Below are 23,901 nucleotides of genomic sequence, written 5' to 3'. Positions count from 1 at the left end.
AAATGTCGGAAGTGTCAAACGTGCAGAGGTAATGTTGATGGTGCTGATCCTGGTCCAGGACCACACTTTGAAAATCACTAGCCTAAAGTATGGCAGAGGTGCAGACAGCGAGGCCAGGCTCCAGACACTGGGGTCTGCTGAAGGGAGAACCCTGAACCTGGCGAGGTAGTGTGAATGAGCTCTGGGCTGAGGGGAGGGACAGTGTGAGGAGTCAACGTGCCCTATATATTTTCTCCATTGGTGTTGTAAAGTCTTTTAATACTCTTCCTCTCTCAGCCCAACAGCCTCTACTTTAAAGAAATGTCTGGTTATCACAACTCTAATAATGTGTGCCCAGAATTAGGGTCCATTGATGAAAGTCTGAAAAATAGATTCAATTATCCCTCTCCACTCCTGAACCTAAGCAATGCCATTAGAGGTAGGGGGGCAGACTGAGCAAAACACACATACATCTTTTTAGGTACCTTGAAAGAAAAAGAACAGTTACAAAGATGCCGACTTAACCTGGAAAGGACTGTGCAGTCGCTGGAAAAGAATTACATCATGTAATGTTTGTCAGTAGTATCAGTGAACGTATCAATTTGCCTTGTCAGCCCAGACTTTGTGTTTCACAAGCATCTACTGAGATCAGAATACAAAATATTAAGTTAAGGTTGTGCCAGGGATGCAACACCCTGAACTTTTTATTTAAACTAGGCAGTTTGTGCTCAAAGGTAGATAAGTAGAAAGTCCTAGGTTCAAGACCTGGCTCTTCAAGGGAGAAGAAGACTAGCATGGGACACATAGACTTTTACATCAGCTGGGTATGACCTGAAACAATGACGTCTCAGAGCCTCGGTGATCTTATCTTTGAAATTAGGATGAGAATGCCATATGACTTCACAGTGTCACAGCACCTGGCACATGGCAGTATGCTGAAAAACTACAGGCTATAATCATAGATTAGAAACTAGCTCTTTGAAGTCAGATTAGAGTTCACATCTAGGCTTTCACTCAATTACAATTCCCTCGGCCAAGCTACTGTACCATTCTAAGTCACATTGTGTTAAAATGGGGATAATAATATATAATCTTTTAGGATTACTTTAAGGATTAAATAGAAACAAGTTTTCATATCCATTACTGACAGTAAGCACCCAACAAATGAACTTACAACTACATACATGAAGTATATCCCTTAGAAGTCTTGCTTCCCCCATCTGCAAATTACAATACACATCTCAGTAGTTTTGAGGCAAAAATAGGGTAATGAAAATGAAAGAAAGTTCTGTTTACTGTCTCAATAATGATTTGTTGGGCATTTGTGTAGCGGCAAAATACATGTAAGCAAGAAAGGCATCAACTCCCTGCTCCTTACTTCTTGCAATGGAGTGAAGAGAATGAATAACTTAATAAATAAATGCATAATGGTAGGTAATAGAAATGTTTTAGAAACAACAAAGCTAGGCGCACTGGACAGGCCTGAGGAGAGGCAGAGGTGCTGTTTAGCATAGTCTGGTTAAGGAGAAAACAGTCAGCAAATGTTACTTGGGCAGATGCCAGAAGGGCAGACAGGTGTACCACTAGGTGGAGGCATGGTCAGTGCAGCGTTCCTGAGATGGGAATGTGTTGGAGATATACAAGGAGCCCTCTGGAGCCCTGTTCAGCTGGAGCAGTTGAGGGGTTGAAGACAGGGTGCTGTGAATCACAGGAATTCATGCTGAATCACATCCTCCCTCTAGGTCTCTTTTACAATAGATTTATTTTCCTAAGTTTTGGCTTTTATGTATGTGTGTGGGGGGTCTGTGTGCATATATGCCACCAGTATGTGGGTACCCACAGAGGCCAGTAGAGAGCATTGGATCCCCTGATGCTAGAGTTTCAGGCAGTTGTTAGCTGCCTGATGTGGGTGCTGAGAACCAAAGGAGTTCCCTGAAAAAGTTGGGCATTCTCTTAATCTCTGAGACACCTCTCCCCACCCTCTCAATTTCTTATGTAGAATTAGACATAGGTCCCTAGGAAAGCAGTAGGGTTAAATGAGGTTACAGTTGGCATTGTGATTTCATAGGATTGGTGTCCAAGAACAGGATTGAATCCCACAGTATGTTCTCCCTCTTTCAGAGGAAACACCACATGAGACACAGTGAAGTGGCAGCTGGTTATAATTCAGCAAGGAAGACACTTTGAACTTGTTTCCAGAACCATGACAAATAGGTGTCTATTTGTTAAACTTTCAGTCTAGAGCAGTGGTTCTTAACCTGTGGGTCACCACCACCCCCCTTTGGGGGTTGCATATCAGATATCCTGCATCTCAGATATTTACATTGCAACACATGTGAGTTGTAAAACTACAGTTATGAAGTAAAAATGAAATAATTTTGTGGTTGGGAGTCAACACAACATGAGGAACGGTATTAAAGGGTTCCAGCATTAAGAAGGTTGAGAACCTAAAAAGACAGTATAATGTGCACAGAAGGACTTCAAGACAGGCTTTAAGAGAGGCTGGGAAGAACATTTGAAAGATACCTTGATTTTTGTGTTTAAGACATGGGCCAATGTTGAAAGCTAAGCAATTGTGGATGATGATTATTATAATCTAGACAGGCCAGGCCATGGTGAAATGAGGCAATGACAGAGTGATGAGGAGTGGCTGGATTCTGAATTTCTGAATGTAACTTGATGGTAGAGTTGACAGAGTGTGCTTGGGGGTGAGATACATGGTATGACAGGAGGAGGGCCCCCCAAGGCTTCTGGCTAAGCACCTTGACAACTGGAGTTGCCATTCACTAAGACCGGGAGGTTGTAAAAGAAGAACTGGAGTGGGTAATCACAAGTTTGGCTTGGGAGTTCTGAAAATTGACCTGCCAGCACATTATCCAGTAGAGACGTTTGACAATGCAGATGGAGTCCTGAGTTCAGCAAGGATGAACAGAAAAACGTGGGACTCATTGACATGTCATCAGCAATTGTACAGGATGATCAAGTTTCAATGGAATAAAAAGCAACCTATCTGTAAGCACATGAATAAATCAATTGAGGTCTTTGCATATCTTCAACAGTCAGTTTCTTTACAGCACTCCCACGGATAGTCTCTTTCCTCTTTGTGCTTTACTAATAATATACTTTGTCATTTTAAAATGAGAGGAGACACCATCTGTCAACATTTGCGTATATTTCACTCTTTCCATGGCATATTACAGGGCTATCCCATTTGCCAAATCTATTGATAGGTTCACTTAACAGATACTCTACACTTTACTAAGTGTTGGGTACTGTGTTAATGACTAGAGAAACAATAGAAAAGATGCATTTCCCAGTTTCAGAGATCCATGTATAGTGGCACACATATGTAAATGGAGTCATGGCATCCTAGCAGAAAGGGGGACCCAATCCATCCTGTTTGATCTAGTAAACTCTTCGAAGAGCAAATGCCCCTCTCCTTCTAAGGGGTGGGGTGATTGTGGGTGAGGTGTGTAGAGACAGCTGAGATCCAGCACAGAGCTAAAGGGTATCTTGAGCGTAAAGTAGGACCATAGAACAGGTGAGTTAATGGGTTAACAGGGAATATAGGATTTATAAAGACATAACACTGGGACCAAGACCTCTTCTGAGCTCTGTGGGTACCCACATACAGATGCCATACATGTACACACATAGACACATGACATACACAGACACACACAGACACATAAACACACACACACACACACACACACACACACACAAACTAAAAAATAACAAATCTATTATAGTACAGAACTTGGGGGAGGACATGATTCAGGACAAATTCCTATGTGATCCACAGTGCCCGGTCCTTGGTATATGTAGGTATTCAAAATCATCATAAACGAGCAGTAGTGAACTACCTTGGTGAGGGGTCAGGTCGAAGTGAACAATGAATGGTCTTGTTAGAGGTGGTATTTATAAAGTAATAAATAAAGTATAAAGTAAATTCAGAAAGTATAAAGCTTTCTTAATGGCATAATATACAATATGATTAAGTATATGTATTCAGACAAAAGTTAAATCTGGCAAAGAAGATAATCTTAAAAACAGAGAAATAACTCCAGAGATGAGGGTGGGTCAACCCTCATCAATAGCCCATTTATTTAATAGGTTATTATTCAGTCACTTACAATAATTATTGCTGGGGTATTTCAATAAGATTGATAAATGCTTATAAGGGAAACAGAACCAGAGCTCATATTCATATGTCCACCTGATAGCACTAATATAAAATGAAACACTGCAAAACACAATTTCACTCTAAAAACTGAGTGAAATTCATCCAAATGAAGGGTAATGGTTATTTTCTGTCTTGTATCTAATTTCTAAGCTCTGTGTACTGTTTCATCTAAAAATAGAATTTCATTTAAAAATAGAATTTACCTTGCCTAGGCAGCACAATAGAACCAATGCTGTTGGCAGAGGTGTGGGTGAGCAGCCCTGAAACTGTGAGCATGGGAGAGCTGTCCCCATTACTCATCTGTCATTTGGCAGCAAGGGCAGGGGAGAGATGCCCTTCCCCCATTCCTGCACCCTGCCCATCCGTGCCTGAGACAGGTTGGGGAGCTGGCCCTGAGGTCCTAAGAGTGGGAATGCTGTCCCTGCCCCTCATCAGCTGCAGCACTCAGGAGAGTGTCCCCACTGCCACACCTGGGCAACACAGTGGAGCTGGCCCTGAAGGTGTAGGTATGGGAGAACTGCCCCTGAGGATGTGAAAGCTGGAGAACTGGGCCTGTCCCTTACTCATGGCTGCAAGGGGGGAACTTGCCAGGGCAATTCAGCAGAGCTCACCCTGATGGTGAGGACAAGGAAGAGCTTGTAGACTGACCAACCTGGGGACTATCCAGGTCCAGAACGAGGGTTATGAGTTGGCCCACACCAACATCCACCCCATCTGTGATCTGCTGGAACATGTCAGGGACCTGACCCATAGACCCCAAACTGTAGGATCTCCACAACACAAGGCAACAACAGGATATCCAAGAGGGGGCCCATTGAGGGCACTGTATCAATAGTGTAGCAGAAACCAGACGCCTTGAACCAGACCAATGACTCTGCAATGAACACTTGCAAGTAAAGATACATGGATAAAAGGGTTTACTGTGTGATTCACTGTGTCACACTACAGCTTCCATGATGAGACTGATTTTTCTTTTTTTCTCTTAAATTTTATTTTAATTTTAATTTTTTTGGGGGGGCTGCAAGGGCAGAGGGCAGATACAAAGGGACAGAAAATGAATGGGATAGAGATGCATGATGTAAAAGACACAAAGAATAAATATAAAGAAAGTTAAAAACATAAAATGCATAAATACACAGTCCAAATGGTTCTTATAAAATCATGTTTTGTTCCTTTTCATTAATAAAAGCAATAAATCATGTGTGATATTTTTATTGGAGTTAAATAGGAGATAACAATCGGTGTTTACTCATTTCTTTTCAGAAAGTGTGTGTGTTAGGTGTTGCTGGGTGAGGAACATCAGGTTGCATGGCCCCTGTAGAGAAGAAGCATGCCTTTTGAGGTGATAATGCAAGCTGCTCTTGCAGCCACATGATGCTCAACTGCCAGCACACAGATCTTCTGGCTCCTGATGGCATTTTGGGTGGATCCAGTACAAATACAGTCATCCGCAAAGCTCAGCTTAGCATTAACTTGGGATCAGCAATCTGCAGAGCTGGTGTAGAGGGGCTCAATTCCCCCAGGGGTCTTCTCCTACTTCCTAATTCATAGGATCAAAGACGGGGCTCATGGCCTTGAGACATCTGTCCACCGATTGGCCTGTGAGACCCCAAGCACGTGAAGGAGGCACTTGCAGGGCAGGTAGGAGGTGTTCGAGAGAGGAAGTGGAAGAAGGACTCAAGGGAGAAAAATGGTGGGAAAGATCCTGTTAGACACAGGAACTAGACACAAGAGACGGATCCAGTGTGCCTAGAAAATAAATTCAGAGGATGTGTGTGTGTGTGTGTGTGTGTGTGTGTGTGTGTGTGTATGTGTGTGTGTGTTGAAAGGTAGGGATGAAAAAGAGAATTCCGTAGAAATGCTTGGAAAGTTAAGCAAGAAGTTATAGTCTCCTCAGGAGCACTTTGAGCCCCAGCAGGCAAAGGGAAGCCAAAGGAACACCTGCAGCCAAGGAGTGGCCTTTGTCTGAGATTTACCAGAATGTTGCAGGGCAATGTGAAGGAGGGTTGGGAGCAGTGGGGTGAGAGGAAAAGCCTCTAGGAGGCTCTTCAGAAAGTCAATGTGATGTTGAATTGAGGCAACCTCACTACTTTTAATGCTGAGTCATACTCTGAGCCTGGAACTATGCCAACACTGTGGAGGCTTACAAAGGGGTTACAGGCAAGACCCCTGCTCTGAGGAACTTATGTTCTAATGGGAGATCAAAGGAAGTGTTTGAGTCTACGTCAGAAAGGGAATCAGCAGGCACACCAGATAATGTGCTATTACGACAGAATATAGAGAGTCTGGCAGAATCTCCATTGCATGGGCCCTTCTCCCACAATTCAAAAACTTCACCTTCATAATTGTAGCCTAAATCTAAAACACAAGACCCATAAAGCACACTTGAAAAGCATGCTTTCTGGGAATGGACAATCTCCCCGTGTGTGCCATTTGTGGGTTCTGTTCTGAGCAAGTTCGGTCACAGGCTGTAATAGACAGTGTGCAGAAGCATGGGAAGGGAGAAAGAGGAGGCACTGGGCAGAAGAGGCAACAGAGAAGCAGGCCTCATAAGCCTGAGACTCAGTTTTGTTCCATTTGTTATGTGATGTAAGTTACTTCCCCCATGGAAGACTTGGTTTCTTCCAAAGGAAGCTGAGATTCATCGTCTCTGACTTTCTTTAGGCTCCTAAGATGGCCTGATGGAAGAGAATGCATCAGATGACAGACTGTAGATCTATGAGTGTTACATATCTAACTGAATTATATTCACTTACATTTGTTCATTACCAAGTACTTCCACATAGATGGTGAAACAGCCTCTTATTCCCATGTCTATAAGGCTAAATGAGTAGGGGTAGGACGACCTAAGAACCAGCTACACGCAGCTCAAAAATGTCAAGGGGAGCCTAAAGTCAGGCTTCATCTCCAAAGCTTTCTCTACTCCAAAGGCACCCCACCCTCACTGTTAGCCTCTGCCTCTGCTCCAATCAATTCACGTTTAGGATGGAACAACTCAAAGACAGTATCAGTGAAGTTAAATGCATTCAGCACTAAGGGATCACTAACAGGGGAGAATGGCTCACATGTTATTCAACCTCATTTGTGAGCCATCAGGGAACATTACCTTCAGTGGGAAACCCTGAACTAGTGTCCCCCCACCCCCAGCTAGGAGATATTGATGAATAAAGACACTAGCGTTCATGCAACACTCTGGATACAGGCTCAATAAAGGACGTGGGGTGGAAAGGATGAAAGTGGGGTGGAAAGGATGGGGTTAAGGTGGAGGATAATTCCTAGTTGAACAGCAGCCTATAGCATTTTTTGTTTCACTTACAATCTTTCTCCCTTTACCTAGTATGATCTTACAATTGATTCCTGCTGAGCTCCTGGGTGCTCATGGATGATTCTCTGTAACTTTCCCCATAGCTTTCTTTTAGTGGTTCAGGCCACCTAGCATACTTTCTAAGTAATACTTTGGTCTGACTTACTTGTTTATTCTGTGTTCAGAACATACCCTCTTCATCTCTGTCTACTAAGAGCCAAAGCTCCCCTTATTGATCTCATTATTTATGCTTGTTCCCCAGGGGATGCAGATCTTTCTATATAGGAGGGTTGCTAGCACTCTTTACTTATCAGAAGCTCACTTGCTAGCCTGCAGGTGCCTACTTTGACATTGCTTGTCCAAGCAACATCAGGTCATATGCCAATCAGAGGCTCTGGAACATTTCTTTATGCTTCTGGTGGCACTCTGAGATGCCTGGTCCTTTACCTAAGTCTCCCCTCTGCTTTAGCTCTGTGTTCAGCCTCTCTGTGTGAACTTATCAGATATACAGCCCCTCCATCTAGCCCCAGCCTTCTCTTATCAACTCTAGGTGTCTCTTATATCAAATTCATTTTCTCCTCAAAACTAAAAATAAAAGTTCTCATGCTACAACTCCATTTGTTGCCTGGAGATAACAGTCAGTTATTCACACATGGACAAGACCCCTCTCAGGTATACCAATTTAATCTTGTCTGTGGCTTCCTTCATTTTGAATGGGATACTTTTGGGAAGTGAGGTGTTATGAACATCAGCATATTAAATCTTTAATGGAAAGTAATTCTTCTGGGCATTCTTCCCCCATTTCAGTTTGTTCCAGATGCTGACATAATGCCAATGTATTGTAGATTTTTCCCCTTGAGATTCTTCATGATTCAAGACCACATGCTTTCTACCACCAGGCATTTCCTGAGGACCTACTAAGGGCCAGAAATTGTGTATATTACTTATTTGATACTTGAGATAGGAAGAAGTGGAGACAAGGTAGCTATTTTTAACTCTTGGCTGTTGTTCAATGATAAATGTGTGCAGAGAAACAGGATGAAACATGGCCAAGAAAGCTATTTCAACTATAACTATGGCCTTAACCTCTCCACATCTTTGTCTAGGATCCATGCACCTGCTAATGACTGAGATTTTCCTAACAGGTGTGTGTGATCACAATTGGTTGTTCATATCACACATCAAGATGATCTGAGAATTACCTCTTCTGTCTTAGAGAGAACGCTTCTGTAGGTCTTTCCATAAGGCTCTACTGATATATATTTAATTGTAAACCTTGGTTGTGACACTTTTTAAGGCTCTTCATCATAGCATATAGTTCCTTTTTTATGATAGGTTCATTTCTCATGACTATTTTCTTTATACTTTTTTTGTTATTATTATATCAGTTCAAGGGAGAGAATCATGTGTATTCATCTTTACACATAGAGACATTTATAAAGCTATGCTGTCAATTACTTCAACTATTTCAAGAAAGATTTTAGGGAACATTGGCTATAGTAGAGACTGAATATAGTACAAGAATTTGGGCTACTACTATTCAGGGTATCTATGTAAAGAAATGTGAGTTTGCATTACAGTGCCTGACTTCAGAATATACTAGAAAGAAATAGATAAAATACCAAAACAATATTTTACAAAAATAGTCAACTTAGCCAAAGAAACAGAATAGAGAACATGGGGGAAAAACTATGATTTTCTCCATTAGCATTGAGTAAAAGATGGTTTCTTCCATCAGTGGTGTTTGGTTAACTAGATGGCTAAATGTGGAAAAATTAAACTAGACCCCAATTTCTCACTATAGACACATATTAACTAAAATTGATTAAAAACACAAATGCAAGACCAAATCCTGAAACTGCTAGAAGGAAACATAGGAGAAATACTTTATTACTTTGGTATAGTCAACTATTTTTAAATTTTTCATTTATTTTTGAGATTATATAATTTCTCCCCTCTATTTTTCCTCTCACAACTTCTTTTTTACATGAATCAAAAGCACAGGTAACAAAAGAGAAAATAAATGAGTTCTAACCAAACTAAAAAGATTTTGTGCAAAAATGAAATTAATCAATAGATACCACCTATAGAATGGGAGAAAATATTTTAAACTATGCATGTGACAAGGAATTAGTATCAGAATACATAAAGAACCCAAAACCCTCAGTACCAAACATTAAGAAAAAACTTCATTGAAAAATATGCAAAGGACTTGAATTGAAGCATCACTCAAAATAAGACATGCAGGTTTTGGATGTTGCTCAGTTGCTCAGTTGCTCAAATATTTTCCTGGCACGTACCAAGTCCTGGGTTCAGTTTCCTAGTAAAGCATAAACTGGGTATGATGACACATTCTTAAAATCCCAGCACTCTGAAGGTAGAAGCAGGGGTGTTAAAAGTCCAAGGTCATCCTCAGGTACATAGTAAGTTCAAGGCCAACGTGAGCTACAAAACACACCCCTTGAACAACACTTGTGTACACACTAGATACACACACACACACACACACACACTCAGATATGAAAAATGTTTAACATTACAAATCACAGGTAAATGTAAGTAAAGTGAGAATGTTATCATAAAAAGGACAGTAAGTAACTGATGCTGGGATGGATGTAGAAAAATGGAACCCTCTAATGCTGTCAATGAGAATGCATATTGGCAACCCATTGAGCAAAATACTCTGCTGGTTCCCCAGATAGTTAAAACTAGGATTATACAGGAATCCAGCATTCCTATTAGCTATTTATTCAAGGGAAATAAAATCATTATGTAAAGAGACATCCAGACTCCTCCAGTGTTTACTGTGATTGTTCAAAACATCCAATATAAGCAATCAGTATAAGTGTTCACCAATATATCACTAAAGAAAATATGATGTCTACAGGATAGGATACCACAAAAGCACAGGAGACCCTGTCATTCACAGCAACATGGATCAACCTGGAGGACATCACATTAATGGAATAAGTTTGTCATAGAAAGACAAATGCTACACAATCTCACCGATTGGTGGAACCTATAGAGGCTGATCTCATCCAAGCTCAGAGCAGAATAAATAGTGGTTACCAAAGGGCAGGAGTCAAGAGGGGAGACACTGGTCAATAGGTGGGAACTGGAGCACTGTGGGAGGAGTGAGTTCTGCTATTCCATGGCATGGAGTGATTATGCTTAATGTTGCTATAGTGGTTCTGTCAAAATTACTAGCAAGAGTGATCTGTATGTTCTTATTGGAAGGAAATGCAAATGTTCAAAATTATGGCTACACTAAATACCTTGCTTTGATTACTATACAATGTATATATTAATCAAAGTATCACAGTGTACCCCATATGCATTCACAATCATATCCCAGTGAAAATCAAAATGGTCATAGCAAACATAGTGTTCTGATTTGCTGCTCTTACGAATTCTAAAGTTCAACTTTCTTTGTAACAGTATTGTGCATTGAATATACAGTGTCTAGACATACATGTCTAGTTTAGTGTTCAGACAATATACAGTGTCTAGACAGTAGTCATACATGTCTAAGTAAACACCCCCACCACTAAGTACATGCTCAGGCTTCTGTTTACTTTTCCTTTTGAGACAGGGTCACATTGAGTTTCCCAGGCTAGCCTTGAAACCACTCTATAGCTTAGGCAGGTCTTAATTATGGGGCTGTCCTGACTTAGCTTCTCAAGCAGCTGAGTAGCTGGGATTACAGGCCTGTGCCACCAGACCAAGCTCATCCTTTGGCCACAGTCAACATTCCTGTAATTCAAACATAAGCCTATCCAAGTTTTGAGACACAGACTGAGATCAGTAGGACCTCCAGCACTTAGAGCTGGTCAGTCTGCTGTGAGTGCACCAATGTTACACCTTAGGTCCTCTCAGCTGCAGACCCAGCACTGCTTCAGGCCAAGTGGCTAAATCAGCAGATGTAGTCAGCACTGTGGGGTAGCAGGGCACCAGTACCTATCTTCTGAGTCTGATTCTGTGATTCCCTATGCTTCTACCCTGTACCTGTAAAAACCAAAAATTAAGATATTATCTTCAAAATAAGCAGGAAGTTGGAGAAGGGGAGTAGTCTGGTGAAATGGAATAACAGAAAGGCTTCTCTGGTATCATAACAATGGGGTTAATTTTATTAAGAGTCTTAACTGCTGGGAAACAGAAAGAGTGTAAACGGATGGGGCCCAGGACAGTTAAAAAGTTGTTAAAAGATTTAGGATGGAGAGGGGAAAATAATGAGAATGTGGGGTATATCCTTGCCTGAAAAACATCTTCAGATTAAAAATTTAATTTTTTCTTGCAATAATATAGAAATGCAATGGTCTGCCCTATGAAACAGAGGATTCTGCATTATGACACCTCATGATTAGCTGTATCAGTGAGTGTAACCAGAGACACAGAAGCAAACACTATTAGATTAGTTATATGTATGTTTGTGTGTATCCATATGCATGTGTGTTTGTGTGTATGATTACAGACATACACACATACGTATATATGTTTGTCTTAGTGATTGACTCTGCTTTTCACACAGGTGAACATATAATGTATGTAAATATATATTTAATGAATGTATATGTGCTCTTTATTTAGTCAGGGTGATGCAGTTGTGGGAGCAGGTTAAGTTCTGTGGTCTCACATCCAGTGCTAAAGCTTGACATCTGCTCAGCAGGTCATTATGAAGAGAGATGGGTACAATGGAGAGATCAGAAACAGCCGAGAATGCTGGAGAAGGAGCAGAAGCCTCTGAGAACTTACTGGAACCTGGATGTTCATGCCATCTCAGCTTGCTGGTGTGGGTGACATCAGGTATAGTGAGGTCATTTGGGTCTTGAACATCTTCCAAAGGCTCATGCCCTAAACTCTTGGTCCCCAAGCTAGAGTAGTGAGAGGTGGGGGAACTTTTAAGAGGTGGGGCCTCATGAGATGTTTTGGGTTGCTAGGAGAAAGGCCCTTGAAGGTGCTTGTGGAACCTTGACTTCTTCCTCTTCTCCTTTGCTTCTGGGCAATCAGATAAACATCTTTTTTTTCTACCATGCCTCTGTCATGTTGTGCTGCCTCACCACAGGGCCAGAGCAACATGGCTGACCAACCATGGCTGGGGACCTACACATCTGTGAGCCGAGGCAAACATTCTCCTTAAATACGTTGATTGTTTCAGGTAGAAGCTGACAGAGCAACCTGTGGAAGGAGACGGGAAACTGGGATGGAACATGTAATGAAGAGCAGCTGCAGACCCGGCACTACTTCGGGCCAATTGGCTGAATGGAGCAAAGGTACTAAACTTCTTCTCTATCTCCAAATCTCTCAAGTCATCCTGTGGCCTCCTAGCTGGAAATATACTAGAGACTGTGTTCTGTGTAGCATCCTCCAATCTAGCCACATTGGCATATTACAAAACTCACATACATTCACAGAAGGACACAGCAACTGGGAGGGAGTTGATGTTGCTGAAGAAACCTCAGAAATCTGATTGGTCAGTATCCCAGTCACTCTAGCAAAGGAGGGCTTTCAGGATACTCACACATCGGCTCCCTTCAGTGCCTTTGTTCCTCTGACTTTCCATTTTCTAAGACCAGCTATAACATAAAAGAAAATGTCTCCACAGCATCTTCTTTGTCACCAAACAATCAATATATTTGCATTTAAAGGTTTCTAATAGGATTGTGTCATTATAAGCAACAGTAAGAGCTAACAATAGAAATTAAGAGTACATAATGTGCCAGAACCCTTCACATGCATTTTCTTGTTGGATTCTTGCAATAATCCTGAATGGAAAATATCTGTCTCTTAATATAAAAGTTGAATTTCAAAGAGATTGACTTGCTCAATGTCAAATAGCTGTTATGGGTTGGTGTAGATATCTGAATCCCAGACATTTGGTTTCGGAAAGCAACCCCATCGCCACCATCAAACATAACAGATAAAGGGAACTGCCACATTGCTAGGCATCCGCTTTAAACATTTACAGCAGAGCTGCCTGCTATCTAGGATCTCTCACTTCCTTTTAAGTTGGCAAATGTGTGCCTCTATGTCAAGAAAGAGAGAAACACAGATGTACAGCGGGAGTCTGAGAAGATAAAAAGAAACCAGGAGGTTGAGAGGAGGCACCAAGGGGATGGATTAAAGAAGAGAGAAAAGAAAAGGCAGGATAGCAGGAAAATATTGCCTGTCTTAGGAAGGAGGGATGGATCAGTGGTTAAGACCACTAGTTGCTCTTACAGGAGGCCTAATTCAGTTTACAACTCAAAGCAGAAGGCTTGAAAGTACCTGAAACTGGAGTCCCAGGGCATCTGACACCCTCTTTTGGCCTCCACAGGTACTGCATGAACACATGTGTTAAACACACTCACACAGACATGCACACATGTAAATAAGAATAAATCTCAAAATATATTTCCTGCCTCAATACTATTTCCTTACCAAGTAGAAAGACACAGTGGTTTACCTCTATGATGACTATAAATGAATATAAAGCTGGCAAAATCAAATTAACCTGATAAACAAATAGTCAACCAATCAGTTGTGACAATGGAGGACTTTCCAAGGGAACTGACAAAAAGCTAAAAAACACACCAAGGAATTGGACCATTGGCTTCAGCATTATTCATCATGCATCTGGGCTTCCTCAGGTCCCTACAAGGATGGCAGATAGGGTAGGCACACAGTCTATTATGGAAGCCTGTGACGGTCACTGAGTGCATGCTGGTGCACAAAGCTCCAGTTGTTGACAGGCCTCTTGCTTCTGTGAGCTGGTGGCCTTCTGCAGAATGTCTCTGTAGAATTCCTTCTCATCCAGCACAGGGCTGCTCCCTGTGAAGTCTAGCTCAAATGGCCCTGCTCTTTTCAGCACACTTGCAAGCATTGCTTTCCTGGGCTTCTTCCCATCTCTTACACTAGTGGTCAATTGTACACCTCACAGAGCTTTGACTGGATGAACTGTATCCTCAGCTTTTTTTGTTTGCCTTACTGCCATTGTAAGTGCCTGGGAGGAACACTGTAGGGCTTAGAGTCCCACTGGTCTCTCTTTTATGTCCCCCATTCTGGCTACTAAGCCTGGATTGCCTTCCTTTCAAAGGATGCTCAGTGCTGCCCTTTCCCCTCCAGCCCTACAGATTGGACTCCACTGCCATTTCTTCTCAGGAACAAGCTACCTTTGAAATATCTCCTCCACCACCTTTGGGGTCACCTGACTTCATAGCACTGCACCTTTCCACCCATTATTCATCTCTACTTCAAAGGCACAGGCTTGCAGCTGCTGGAGATGTGGTGCTCTCCAAGCTTGCTCCTGGGTGTAGATATCCAGGACTCCAACCTCCTTCAAAGCCATGCTTCATACAGATCCAAAGACATCCTCAGAGGAATCCATGTTACTGCTACATTAGTTTCTCTACTCACCATTCCTCACTGAATAAACCAGGAGAACACTGCCAAGCCACTTGACCTTGACCCAGGAAGGAACAGAGCTGCCTCAGTGTTTAAAAGCTAAAACTTTAAAATAGGATAACAAGGACTCCATACACGTGTGATATATCCATCCTTCAATGCTATTTTGGGGTATATTGATCTTCTCTGAAATCACAGGAGATCAATATTCTTCTTCTTCTCACTTTATAAGTAACCCAACAGAGGCTGGAAGGACTAGGCTGACACATGGGGGCCACAGCTACTTAGTGACAAAGTTTAAAATTATACTTACTTCCTGAGCATAGGCAGGGACCACCGTAAAGGTTCTACTCCATCTGTGCTTACTGATGTTAAACTGTGAGGTCATTATATAGGTATTTTTTTTCTACTTCTGCCCATAGCTTCAAAGCTTCTGAGAGATTTATCAGACAAGCAACCTAGAAAAGACATCTGTTTTTGGAAATGACTGCTCCCAGTCCCTAGAAAACCTTAATTTGTCTTTCAAAATCCCCCCCCCCACTCAGAGATTAGCTTTTTGGATAATAAAACAATGATATAAGTTCAAATGCAGGCTACTTTTGGGTGGCCACCTCTTCCAGCCATTGTGCTGAATTATAGGCTTCCCTCAGGTCTGGCAGCCGCAGCTCTGTAAGCTCATCTAAGTACTCTGGGCAGCCTTCAGGGTGAGGGTTCTCTGGCTACAGCAGCATTTCTCATTTAACACCTTTCATTAGAGGAGGTTGGGGCAAAGGTCAGCTGAACATGTCACTAAGTCATGAAGGATACACAAAAATTGACAGCTGAGAAATCCAAGCCCCCTCCTTCTTAGCTGTAGAAACTTGAAATAAAAGGTTCTCAGCCTCCTCACTGGGTCACTTAAATGACTAGTGGCATTTGAGTCCCTTGGAGTAATTAATTTCTTCTGTCTTCAGTGACCCCCTCATATTTTAAATAATTTTTCCCCAAGTCTCATATCCTTTCCCCTTCCCTCTCCAGTCCTCTGTTCCCCAAGGTCCTATAGCCAATAGCTCTTGCTTGTATTTGCCTTGCAAACTCACATAAACTGGAAATGATAAATATATTATCTGGGCTTTTTAACAGACCATTGTTTAACTTTCTATGCTTGTCTGGCTGGGGAAGAGATGAATATTACCTTGTGGAGAATAAGACTTCTATTCAAGCTAAGGGGGAGGGTGTAGTTGGGAGGTAATCTATAGCAGAAAAGCAACACTCTGCTCATGCTAATAGGCACAGCAGCTAATTAAAAGTGTTGGATGGGACATCCATCCACCAGTCTGTGATTCATTCAGCACCATCCCCAGTAAACAAGAAATAGATATTAGAATGGATGCTTCTAATTTGTCAAAGGAATGAGCGTTTTCAATTGTACTTTCCTGGCTCCTGCATGAGGTACATAATTCAGTGTTGCCATCACTTAAAAGTTTAGGAACTCAAAATAATAGTACTCGTCTCTTCAGCTCATAAATAAACCAAGTCTGTTACTTAGGTAGGAACACATTTATCTTACCTGTGGTTTAACTTTATGGTCTACAATCAACAATGCTTTCTTCCATTGGTAAATGTATTGAAATGGCTGGCATGTGAGAAAAGACAGTGTACATTGTTATTTCCGAGTGAGAACAGCCTGAGAAGATTTTTAGAAGAAGCTCATATATCAAGACAGGAAAACCTGAGGCTCCTGATGATATTTACTAGGTACTTAAACAAAAGAAGACAAAGAAGAAACAATACTCCTTCTGGTACAAACAAACTGGACCAAAGGAAAGTCACTTTACATGACAACTTCCAAAGACTCCATGAGCCTTCCAACCTGTTTTAAGTACAACAAAACACACACAAGACATCACCACTTCATGGGAACCCATTTATGAGTAACCTTCCCCAGGAGGAGGATGTTCCTTCAGCAGGACCCACCTAGACTCAAATATTTACCTTTTGTTGTGCAAAGGATTCCTTCAGTCATGAAGACTTGGAGCTTCGGTTCACCACCATGTCTTGATGAATGCTGAAAACAAACAAAACATGATAATAAAAAATTCTTAGCATGAATTGTTTAATGATGATGATCTCTCCCAGCCTTCTTTCACACACAGGCCCAGAGAATTCGGACAATATAAAATAAACATGCCCCTACCACTGTTGCCAATCATAAACAACAGTCATTGTTGAGTGGCAGGCTGGACAGATATAGCATGCCTGCTAAGAGGGGGTCAGAATGTATCATTCTGAAACTCATGGTCACACCCTTTAATCCACAATTCACCTGGATTATTCACCTTCTGGATTTGTTCTTAAGGAAACTACCTTAAATGCAAACCCATATTTATATGCAGAAATGTTTAGCATTGTTATTTGTAAAAGGGAAATAATAAATGGAAGCATGTCATGAATGCTGCTACGTTATAACACATGGTATTATGTATATTTAAACCTAAGGTTAAAAAATGTAAAATGTAAGGAATATATTTTCTATGATACAACAAAATTGCTAATAAAGTTCAAACTCACCTGTGGAGAAGTGTAAAATATAACAGTGGGTGCCTTTGTGGCATAATTGTAGGTTTTTCTCTTATTCCTTTATATTTTCCAAAATTTCTTTATTTCTTTATTTTTTCAGACAGGGTTTCTCTGCGTATCTTTGGCTGTCCTGGAACTTACTCTGTAGACCAGGCTGGCCTCAAACTCATAGAGATCCACCTGCCTCTGCCTCCCGACTGCTGGGGATTAAAGATGTGTACCACCACCGCCCAGTATAAGATCTAACAACAATCTCATATTTTTGTCTAGACAGAAATAAACATTTTTCCATGTCTAACATCACAATTTCCATGACACTTCCTGCATACCTCCATATTTAGCTGAGAATTCCTTGCTCTGTGGTTCCCTGGGGATCAGCATTCTGAAGGAGTCACCTGGCACTGAGTTACCCATTTTCCTCCTCATCTCCCTCTAGTCATGGGTTTTCCTGATGAAGTCATCATTCATCACTGACCTTTGCTTCCCATGAGCCTAAACCATGAGACTGAGCTGTCACTCAATCAGCCCTTGCTGCATAACGAAATGACTGCTGAGTGATTGAATAAACACTTCATCAATGGAAAACCATTCAGTCAAAATAATCATGATAATCATGGAAAGTACCACTGGATTCACAAAAGAAGACAGCAAGCAGAGAAGCAGCAGGTTTTCACAGACAACAGTAAAACAGAAGGAGGAGATTCTACAGTTTAAAATAACAAAGCCCCAAACATAATGGACTGCCACAGGCTAGTGATCTTTCAGTGTATTCCAAGACCAAGAATCTGTTTAAGGCAACAATATGCTCTTATTAATACTCCATTATGATAATTCCACACCTTTCATATGTGTGGTTACAAATATATAAACTAGGTAGGTTTGTTGTTACTAGTTTTCATCAGCAATGGCTGGTTGCCTCCCTGCCCAAAGGGATAGATTATAGTTGTGTTTCATTGAAATTCAATTGAGTCTATTCATAAAACTACTGAAATATACACAGAGTTTTAATTTGTGGTTATATTTCTCTGGAGAAAGACCTGGTGATTTGGGTAAACTCTGGCAAATGATTGAGTCTTATAATGCTTAGTTTTCTTATAAATAATATGGATTTATCTTTCATGAGTTTATTGTAAAAAAAGATAATAAATATGACAGAAAACATGAAGTTCAAAAACATTCCAGGCTTCTGTCTTTTTTATATCAATACCTGGTACTATGGAACACATGCCTTTGGCTTCAGTGTATGCCATGATGTATGCCAAGCACCAAAAGTCTTAGCTCATTTCATACTCTTAATATGTAGTGTGAAGAGTTCTCATTTTTCCACTTTATGATTCTTATTTTTGGGAATTTCTGTGAAATTGGTAGTATTACATTTAATTTCATTTCTGATTTTAGTGAAATCTCTTTTTCATTATTTAGATGAAGATTTATATGTGCTGTTGATTTTTTGAGGATTCAGCTGTCTGTATCATTGATTTTTCTCTCTCTCTCTCATCTCCGTTCAGAATTCATTGTCCATTTAAAGGATGAGAAGACTGATGCTCAAACAGAAACACCAGTATTGTGCAACTCAAGATTCAAACTTAGCACGTTTAATTCCAAAGCCTGAACTCCTCTAACTGTGGTGAACCAAGGCACCCCAGCAAACTTCAGCCTACAGTTTTACTCTGCCATGCTGTATTCCTGGATAGACTATGGCTTAAACTCTCCTCCAAGTTACACTTCAGTGCTCTCCTCTTTATTTTCTTGTAGATTATTTCAATCATGAAGTTGCATATAGATGTAATTATAACAGAAAGGCATGTAGTGCCACCAGCCTGGCTGGATTTGCATACTCTGCTATCCCATCTATGCTCCAGGTCTTTCTCTTTTAAGATTGAACAGTGTAGATGTAAGCAAACTCAGCCATGAATGCTTTCTCTATACCACAAAGATAACTGCTTTCTTAAATCATTAAGCCTGTATTGCAGTCTCAAATACACATTTGCATCCATAAACAATACAGCCAGTGCTGAATGTTTCAAAACTTTCGGTAAGTGGTATTCAAACAGTAGGCGCCCATCAGGAACCTGTTCATTTTGTCCCATATTATTGGGCCAACACAAATGGATAAAAGACGTTGTATGTGCTTCCAAGGTGCATAGGTACTGAGAGCAAATTCAACACTGAGTTTGCTAAGGCAGAGAGAAAATGGATCTTCAATATTACTGAGCCTTGTAGATTGCCCCCATTAGACGAGAGCTGTGTTTATATTAATCCAGAATTATTTCACATTTTCATGTGGTCATACTTTGTTGGTTGCCCAATCTTTTTTGAAGTTTATTTTTAATATTTTTTAAAAAATTATTCTTAATTATGTGTAGCTGTGTGGCTTGCATATGGGCATGTGGACATGAGTGGAGGTAGGAGGCTAGAGGCATTGGAGCTAGAGGTATCCGATGCCCTGGAAATGGAGTTACACATGGTTGTGAGTCTCTGTTTGGGTACTGGGACTCAAACCTGGGTCCACTACTAGAACAGCATGTGCTCTTAACCACTGAGCCATCTCTCCAGCCCAGGTATTCTAATCTTATAAATGCAAAATACATCAAGGTACTTTATTAACGCTTCTCTAACTACCGGTGAGATAGATTTCTTCTGAACTTTATTGGCCACTTACATTTTTCCTTCTGCCATTAGCTTTTCTTTTTGTTCAGTTTTCCATGGACTTTGTATAGGAGGGAGACAAAATGAAGTAAGAAAGCCAAATGCCTAGTCTGTTAGTTTGGTGGAGACTTGGAAAAGCCAGAGCAGGGAATAAACAGTGCTGGGACTGGGCAGGAGCTCAGTTTTAGACAGGACATTCAGTAGACACTAGAAAGTCTTAAAGCCAGTGTGAGCCCAGGGCCTGGGAGGAGCCCTCAAAGTACAGGAAACTGCATAATGAAGGGTAAATGATAACATTTGACCAAGGGATGTGGAGGTACATAGGCGTTTGTGATAATTATGCCTAGTCCCATCCATATGCTTTGCTTAACAGACCTTGAGTAGATGTATAATTTACAAAATTTATAATTTTTTCTAGTCCTAGCTTTGACTTTTTACTTTGTTTATAGCAACATACCATTTAAAAACAATTACTTTTATTTTCTGTACATGAGTGTTTTGCTGCATGTATGTCAGTGCACCACATGTGTGCCTGGTGCCCACAGAGGTCAGAAGGCCACATTGGATCCCCTGGAACTGGAGTTACAGATGGTTGTGAGCTGCCATGTAGGAGCTGTGAATCAAACCTGGCCTGGGTCTTCTACAAGAAGTGAACCATCTCTGACCCATCATCAACCACTGAACCATTTCTCCTGTCCAGCAATATACAATTTTTCAGAATACTTTTTACTTGAAAGGGTATATAAATATTTGTCTTTAACATAGGGTCTTTGTCGGTTTTACATGATAAATTCTTAACTGAATTATCTACGTATGTATAGATCTATGTATAGACTTCTAGTTCCTTTTAAATAGTCTATAGTAATGTCTCTAATGTTTAGTTTACTTGGAATTAATAATAATTGTATGATACAAGGTCAGCATTCCATCACTTTTCTGTATAAATATGTATTATCTGGGTGACCTTTAGTTCTGGGTTCAAAACATTGATTTGTAATGATTTATCTATCACATACAAAGCTTACAAATCTTTAGAGTCTACTTTTGTTCTCAACATCTTATTGCACTGGTTTTATTTCCTAACCCCCTGTAAATGCCCATAACACTCCAATGACTACAACTTTATCCTGAGTGTTCACAGTCCAAAGGAGATATCTGTCCACCATTGCATCCTTCCATCCATATGCTTATCATTGCTCATTCCTATACACATTGACAGTCTGGGTCAAACATTGTTTTGACCATGAGAACTTCATAGTAAACTAAACAGGCAATGAAAATGGACACAAACTCCCAAGCAATCAAGTAGAGTTCTATCCTGGTGACCCCCTATTCTGGTTATCTGTAGCTGGAGTTATCTCCAGTCCTGCCCAGCAGCCACTCAGACTCAAATAAACTTATATTATTTAAACTGTTTGGCCTAATGGCTCAAGCTTCTTACTGTCTAGTTCTTATATCTTAAATTAACCCATTTCTATAAATCTATACCTTGCCACATGACTCGTGGCTTAACGGTACTTTACATCTTGCTCCCCATGGTGGTGGCTGGCAGCGTCTCTCTGACTCAGCCTTCTTCCACCCAACATTCTCCTCTCTCCTTGTCCTGCCTACGCTATCCATCCTGCCTGGCTACTGGACAATCAGCGTTTTATTTATCAACCAATCATAGTAACATATATTCACGGCATATAGAACATTCCACAGCAGTTATCCTTCACTCTTATTAGGGAATATTATTTTAAGGTGTGTTACTTTTGTTTATGCTGCATTTGTTTAATTCTGTGAAGCTGTGTTACTTTGCCTGACTAAAACACCTGATGGTCTAATAAAGATCTGAATGGCCAATAGCAAGGCAGGAGAAAGGTTAGGCAGGGCTAGCAGGAAGAGAGAATAAATAGAAGAAGAAACCTTTGAGGAGAAAGAAGGAGACAGAGAAGGAGGAGGACTTCAGAGGCCAGCTACTAAGCTACATGCAAGCCACAGAGTAAGAGTAAGATTTACAGAAGTAAGAGAATAGGAAAAGCCCAGAGGCAAAAGGTAGATGGGATAACTTAAAGTTAGGGAAATCTGGCCAAAAACAAGCCAAGCTAAGGACAGGCATTTATAAGTAGGAATAATCCTCCATGTAATTTATTGGGAGCTGGATGGCAGGCCCCCCAAAAGAGCAAAAACAACTAACATGACACTCTGTCTTGCCATTTACTGTGGCCTTATTCGTGTTGTAGGCCTTAGACCAGAATGGCACTGAAGATGTTCAGTTGGGAGAATCTAGAAGCCTGGAAACATTTCTGTTCTGGATAGCTGGGAATAATCTAAGAGTTTGCTGTAGAGTTCAATGCAGGTGCTTTCAATCTGTCTGTAGATGTCATATGATAAGATAAAGCAAGCACAATCCTTGCTATCTGTTCAATTCATGATGCGTGATGAAAAACTTCCAATGGAGAGGCAGGGTGGGTGGCTAATGAATGAATGAAGTGTTTGTTGCTAAGTATGAGGACCTGAATTTGGATCCCTAGCACCTATATAAAAAGTAGGGTGTGGCAGCATGCTTCTGTAACCCCAGCACTGGAGGATAGAGAAAGGAAGATCCCAGGAACTCATTGGCCAAGTAGCCTGTCAATCAATGTGTTTCAGGTTCATCAAGAGACTGTTTAAAAAAACTAATGTGGAGAGCAACTGAGAAAGACAGTTAACATCAAACCCTTGCCTCCAGTCCTATACACATACACACATGTACAGCCACACACCTATAGGCACACACCTACAAGTATACACACTTACACACACACCCACACATCTACACAAAACTATGTTAGTGGAAAGTTGCTGTTTGAGCATTGTCTTATCTGGATTTTACCTCTTTGGTAATAGTCACATCTCTGGAGGAATGTAGAATTTTTTATTATTAATACAATGAGGTTTGTATAACTCTGGACACATCATTTTCCCTTTCTAAACTTTTGTTAGTTGATTCTAATTGCAGTTGTGTTGTGGTGCTAAGCACTGTAATGGATGTAAGACACAGTAGCTTCTGTATGATAGGTAAAGATGAAACAGTAAGTCACATAATTAGGTTTGTTACACAAATTATAGTTACAGATATTTGCCAAGGATATCTAAGATATATCCATGCCCCAGCATCTTACTTGGTCTAGGACCACAGCACCAATGTAGTCATTTTATGTCTGAGCTGCCTAGAGGTTAGCAAAAGGTTCATGATCCCAGGTCCAGCTATGGGCCCAGCACTTTAACACTGTTAAAACACAGGGATTAACAGCATGTGAACAGCACAGACAAGTCAGCAGCATTTCATGTGAATAGCTCTCAAAATTCTATATCCAGTTCAATGGGGTAGCAGGGCTGGCATGTGTACTAATTGTACCTAGAGTTTGCTAATTTGTATGCCTCCAATCATAGCAGAGGAGCAAACAGTAAAATCCTTAGAGGAACCAAACAGTATGAAATTTCTCCATGGAGGCCCATAGGCTTCTTAGCTTTCATGAGTGTGATTGCAACACACCCTCATCCTATCTGCTAGTGCACCAAACAGGCTGTAGTAAGAGATCTGGAATAAAACCAACAAAAACCTCATGCTGCGGTAATCCACAGTGACAGTGGAGCAGTTACCAGAACAGTGACTGAATTTGTGTCTCCAGGCAGCCAGTGAGCAAGCAGAAACATTGTTTAAAACATTAGGGCACTGTAGGACTTTGACCTCTGCTGTAGATGAGTGTGGTTACATGTGCTGCATACACTAACGAGAAAGCTGCTTAAATCAAGGGAAGTCAAATGCTTGTATACTGGAGACTTGCTTACTCTGTTGCAATAATTCTGTAGTGAATAT

At 40.9% G+C, this 23,901-nt stretch overlaps 1 protein-coding gene across 8 annotated transcripts in view; it reads right to left on the bottom strand.

The window, feature by feature from the left end:
* The window catches only part of Dab1 (DAB adaptor protein 1), a 1,169,406-nt gene that overhangs the window by 584,239 nt on the left and 561,266 nt on the right, over nt 1-23,901 (bottom strand). For all 8 annotated transcript variants that reach the window (XM_036177323.1, XM_036177321.1, XM_036177320.1 and 5 more), the window contains one exon: nt 16,824-16,896. The gene's annotated coding sequence lies outside the window, so the exon portion shown is untranslated. The remainder of the gene's footprint in view (nt 1-16,823; nt 16,897-23,901) is intronic.

Source organism: Onychomys torridus, chromosome 2 (assembly GCF_903995425.1).
Source record: "Onychomys torridus chromosome 2, mOncTor1.1, whole genome shotgun sequence".
NCBI lineage: Eukaryota > Metazoa > Chordata > Mammalia > Rodentia > Cricetidae > Onychomys > Onychomys torridus.
This window is presented reverse-complemented; position numbering and strand designations above follow the sequence as displayed.